At 38.9% G+C, this 5,849-nt stretch overlaps 1 long non-coding RNA gene across 4 annotated transcripts; it reads left to right on the top strand.

The window, feature by feature from the left end:
- Positions 1-3,041: 3,041 nt before the first annotated feature.
- LOC149939643 (uncharacterized) lies at positions 3,042-4,364 on the top strand. 4 transcript variants are annotated; one of them, XR_016481303.1, is made up of 6 exons: positions 3,083-3,104; positions 3,161-3,248; positions 3,332-3,394; positions 3,459-3,499; positions 3,561-3,634; positions 3,825-4,364. It is a non-coding gene; the product is annotated as an uncharacterized LOC149939643 (long non-coding RNA). The 4 variants fall into 4 exon arrangements; XR_016481306.1 differs by having other exon boundaries at positions 3,042-3,248; positions 3,561-3,743; XR_016481305.1 differs by having other exon boundaries at positions 3,042-3,248; positions 3,459-3,743.
- Positions 4,365-5,849: the final 1,485 nt, after the last annotated feature.

Below are 5,849 nucleotides of genomic sequence, written 5' to 3'. Positions count from 1 at the left end.
TGTTAAAATTTCCCTTTTGAAACCAATTATAATTCCCTAGCCTCTAGCAAAGATAATTTAAACTCGTACCCTAGATTCGAATACTGAGAGCTTTCCCATTCACGGTTTTGTTACGAAGCGTTTACCCTTTTCCGGCACGTGACCTCAGAAAAATCAGGCTCCATCGGTTGTGGCAAAGCCAACTTCGATCACGCGCTGCCACGTTATAGCGCGGCAGCGCGTGATCGAAGTTGACCGTGGTTGCGGTAAGGCGCAAACCATGGAGCGAATTTTTTCTGAGTTCCGGCGGGAAGTGGGTAAACGCTATCGGCAACGCGCGAGAGAGTGATTTCTAATCTAGGGTACGAGTTTAAATTATCTTTGCCTCTAGGCATCGACAAATAACCATAGAAATCTCATAGGTAACTAGAATGCTGCCGTGTAACTGGCAAATGGACCAAACGCCGTGGCAAACGATAGCCAGATCTCAGCCAATCAGAGCTCAAAGAGTGGTTCTGCCAAGAATTTAATGTCACCGGAGAGAATGACGTCTCCTAGCTCCCGCGATAGTAGCGGAATCAAGGATGATTATTATCCTCCTTGGCGGAACCACTCTACGGCCTCTCATTGGCTGAAGGTTCAAAACGAACTGGCGACAAGCTCGGCCGTTGGCGGCAGCATTCTAGTTACATATGAGATTTCTATACAAATAACAGCAAAAGTGGATATAAAACAGAAAGTCTGGGAGGAAAAGGGTTCGTTAGCTTTCCCAGTGGTTTCCTTCAAAAATGAGGAGCTGTTTCCCCTATACAATGATTGAGCCAATCAGGAACGACTCTGTTACGTTTGTCTCATGACGTCACGGTCAGAGGAAATAGTTCAGATGGGCGATGCTAGGCTAACCTAGCGGTAAAACCAAGAAGCATATTCTCCTTGGTAAATCTCCCGAAGACGTTGTCTCGTTGGTTAATTTATTCCTGTTTCAAAAATTTTGCCTCTGTTAAGTTCAAGAGTCACTGTGGCTCAAGCTCGTAAGAAATATACACCAGAAGAGTTAGCTTTAAAGCCGAAAAGTAAATTTAGTCAGTGTAATTTATTTATAAAAGATTTGTTTTCAATTGGTACTATACAAAGCAGTGAAGATTTAAACCAAGGCTTAACTAAAATTCCAGTAGATAGGGATGTAGACAAATTTTAGTATAGTAACATGGATTAAATACCTTATAAGGTTATTTAATCAATGATAGTAATAACCAAGGTAATAATGCAGAATCGCAAACTGAGATTGGAGAGTTCATTTGCATATATTGGGTCACAAATTATAACTGGGTCAATTCCTTCTTCATTAAGTACTAAATTGTATACCCAATTGTTCCATGCGTACAGAAAGCCACTATCCTCCTCTTTCTTCAGAGTAATGCGAATGTAACAACTCGTGTTGAGAGCACATATCTTCTAGTAGTTCTTTTAAAGTTTGATTGTTTTTAAATTCGTTAAACACTTTAAGCCGCACACCCTATTCAAATAAAACAAAAACGTTTTTATCAATTATCTACCTAAGCCTTGCCAAACATGTGAATTTTCACAAAGAGCAGACGCACCAAATCCAGCCCAAAGACTATATAATCAGTTGGCTAAGGAACCGAAGAAGAACTATAATATATCAGCCGATTTACGCAGGTACATGCGAGTAAAGTGCCATTTGTAATGCTCCGCCAAAGGGGGTAGGCACAAACTAGGGGCATGCTTGGGGGATCCTCATTTTTGATGGAACAGGGCTACCGGGTCCTCCCAGACTTTCTGTTTTATATCCACTTTTGATAACAGTCGATGCTCTAGGTTTCCAAAACCCCAGAATACTCAGTCTCATGTATGAAAAATAAAGTACCATCTATATTCTCAATATCCAACTATATACTAATAGTTTACATCAAGTATTGTTTGATTTTTCAGATTATTTCTTAAATAAAATACTATCTAAATTCGACCAAAGCCCATAGAAATCGGATAACAAACTAGAACGATTTTTGAAATTTTGTCGCGTGGTCCGATTAGAACTTTTAAAGAACCCTGCCTTTGAATTGGGAATAATACTGCTAGAATTACAATTACGATTTCGGTTGCCATGGTTACGCGGGACCTGTTCTGATAAGACTTTACGAAATTCATCTTTACAGGCGGTAGCGCCATCTATATTTTGAAACTTATATGGCTAAAAATAAATCATTATTAGCTAATTCACCGTAACTTGAGTTAAAAAGGATCGTGTTGACAGAATAAAATTATTTTTAAACAACTTCAAAGGTTTGTTTGTTACGAGTAATCATACATTTCAATTTCGCATCAGATTCGCAAAAAAATTCAATTGCAATATAGTTGCCACCACTAGAGACAGATGCCGCCACGGTAGAATGATAAAGTTTATAAAGTCTCCTTATTTAACGAAATTGGTCCCGCGCCAGCCAGATTTAGTTGTACCTCTATTTATCGGCGCCGCACTGGTGAACCATGGCCAACTTCGTGCGCTCACCAAAAGATCAAAAATAGCGAAATTCGTTCTATGCCGCTACGGAGGCGCTGGAGCCACCTCCGGACCTAACTATTAGCATAGAATCGAATGGAACGATTATGGTTTTTCATTACTTTAAGGAATTTATTGAAAACTATTCGATATATTCGTCGATGCCAGAGGTAGAATAAACCTTTTTCCATGATTTACAACCCTTTTCAAAATTTTCTAATTCATTTTTCCCGCCGAGATCGACTATTTCCAAAAGTGCCACCGCTCAGGCGTCAGTGAAAATCACGTGTTTAGAATGGAATGTAAACAAGCCGACATGTGGAATTTTTCATCAAACGTTTTGGTTTGGATTTTAAACTATTTGATGGCAAGTAGATAAACAATTAAACTGATATTTAAAGTGATGCAACTAAAATTTTAGCGTAATGAGCATAAAAAATACTTTTAATATTTTTATGAAATAATTTGACGTAAAAGTTAATAATTGCATTTTTTCATTAAATTTTAGAGACATATATAGTTGGAATAATAGTAATAATGAACGAAAACATGAATGAACATTGGTAAAAAAAGTGTGAATACTGGTAGATATGAATGAACGCTGGTATATATGATTATATGAATACTGGTAATACAAAAACTGGTAATTATGAATGGTAGATATGAAAGAATCCTGGAAAACAATGAAGTATCACTGGTGAATGGTGATCAAAATATGAAAATCCATAATGAAGTTTTCTCGATTGAGGTTTGTAAACTAGTTCCTTTACTTTCTCAAATCAAATTGTCCTAGTTATGTTATCAACTACCGGTGGTATTATTTTGTCACAGATAAATTTGGCAGATATCAAGGCATGAGGGACATTAAAATTGCAATGCAAAATTGGACACCTGGTAAGTTTCGGCAACACGGGAGATTCAATATTTTCGCTAATTCTTGCTGATTCTCGAAAATAAGGAAGTGCTGCCTCAATGAAACATTACATAATCCTTATTTGGGTAACTTATACCTCCTCTGTCGGATGTTTTAATAAAGTCTAAAAGTGTTGAATTTGAGAAGGGTCCGGAAATGCACTCGAGACACAAGTTACAAAATTCAGATTGCTCCATTTTCTGTACCACAAAACCAGCTACGTAAGCCAAACTTGCCAATTTTAAAGTGGTTCGTTGCGTGTCAGGCTCTGTACTCAACGCATTTGGTATCATATAAGTTGGATACTGTATAGCCACTCTAATCTAGAAGGTTGGGTAACGTGCCTTCGGAGGCCTTAGAGCGAACTATACAATAACTATCCTATAATAATAAAATACTAATATTTCTTAGATATTCCCACCAAGGGAAGAGAATGCAACCTGGCAGCCACTGGGGGAAAACTACAACTGACTAGCAAGCTAGCTGGGAGTTAACCACTCCCATACTAGTTTCTGACTGCTACTAACCATTGACTCTACAGCTCTTAAAAGCCCTATCTCTCTCTCTGCTACCTCCTTTTATACCAACTCCCACACTGGTGCCACCACCCGTGCCCTTGGGAGTTAGGCCTAATAAGATAAGGGTTTGCCTGTTTGGCCTACTAGCAATATGACTGCCACTGACCAGGTTGGCTACAACTGTGGGAATACTGTAGGTATTGCCGTTTTTTCCAGCGTTCGTAATTTAAGACCTTTACGGTAATCTGTTTCACAAAAATGTAAACTACATACAACGCTCAATTCTGATCTGTCATTTATTTGAAAATTATCCCGAGAGATATTTTCACGCCACATGCCTCTCAACGCCCCATCAGAAGGAAACTCGTGGAAAGAAACTCCAGGTGTTTTGCCTTTTACAGATGGGTCATAGGGAACGCAACTCTAAGACATTTTTGGGTAATTTATACAAAAATTATTGATATGTAACAACTTTAAATAATAATTGAAAAATGAAATAAATATCTTTTTACATAAATCTAATATCATTCAGCATTAAGTAATTATCAAGTGTTCGAATTTCCCGCCGCGAAAATTGTTTTAAAAGACAAGAAATCTAAAATCCAACAAGGCTTAACTATTCATACAAACTATTTAAAAATTACCTAAGTAATGAAGTATTTGAGGGGTTATTTATGGAAATTGAACTTTTAAGTTATAACCTAAGTATAAAATAAATACAATTTTCTGATATTTAAATAATTTCCAGTACTATGTACTCATTATGGTCAAGTTTCGCGCCATAGAAAACCATGTTATTTATATCATAAAAGGGGCCGACTTTAAGGTCCGGAAGTAGCGCTCCCGACGGCCGTCGAAGACACTAAAAACCAAACTTTTATTTCGCGCCAATACATGGATTTGAAATTCTTTGGACATAGAAATCTCATAGGTAACTAGAATGCTGCCGCCTACGGCCGAGCTTGACGCCAGTTCGCCTTGAACCTTCAGCCAATGAGAGGCCGTAGAGTGGTTCCGCCAAGGAGGATAATAATCCTCCTTGGTTCCATTACTATAACGGGAGATAGGTGACGTCATTCTCTCCGGTGACATTAAATTCTTGGCAGAACCGCTCTTTGAGCTCTGATTGGCTGAGATCTGGCTTCGTCTGCCACGGCGTTTGGGCCATTTGCCAGTTACACGGCAGCATTCTAGTTACCTATGAGATTTCTATGTCTTTGGATAGGCCGCCTGGTGCGAGCGTAGTGAGTGCGCGAAGTTGACCATGGGTAAACTAACACTATATTTCGCCTAAAGGCGGGTTTATAAGCGAGCGAAAAGCCGAAGCTGTTTGTAGAATCTGAAACTTTTTCGTCGGCGCCGGCTCTCGCGTAAGCGTTTACAAAGAAGCGAGAGCCGATTTCCTACTTGCTGTAGCAGACAGCTTACGCCGAATTCCGACGCTGGCGGCATCAAACTCCGTTTGATATTCTCGCGTGTTTTTCAGAGGTCTCGGCTCTCGCTTGAAATCACGTGGTCGTATTTAACCAATAATAAGGCAACCCTTTCTATGACCTACGTGGATTTCTTTAATTTTTTTATTTAATTTATTTATCTTTTTTAAAATTAGCAATTTTCGTTTTTGAAGCCATAATAAAAAAATTGCATTCAGCACGACAATATTTTAACTTTCTTTCGTAGCCGCCATTAACACTAAACCAACCACGTGATCACGTCAAGTTGAGCAACGTGCTCAGCACGACAAGCGCTTTTGTAAACAATAGCTTACTGCGCAGAGGCAGATTCCGAAAGCTTTTTCCGATAGCGTCGATCAGCTTTCGGCTTCATGCACAAGCTTCTTTGGATTTTCTCGCTCCTTTATAAACCCGCCTTAAGATTAAATGGCCGACTTCAGCTCGACGCTAACGCGGTTTTTTTG

Source organism: Leiobunum rupestre, chromosome 6 (assembly GCF_980474605.1).
Source record: "Leiobunum rupestre chromosome 6, qqLeiRupe1.1.hap1, whole genome shotgun sequence".
In the NCBI taxonomy this organism is placed as follows: domain Eukaryota; kingdom Metazoa; phylum Arthropoda; class Arachnida; order Opiliones; family Sclerosomatidae; genus Leiobunum; species Leiobunum rupestre.
This window is presented reverse-complemented; position numbering and strand designations above follow the sequence as displayed.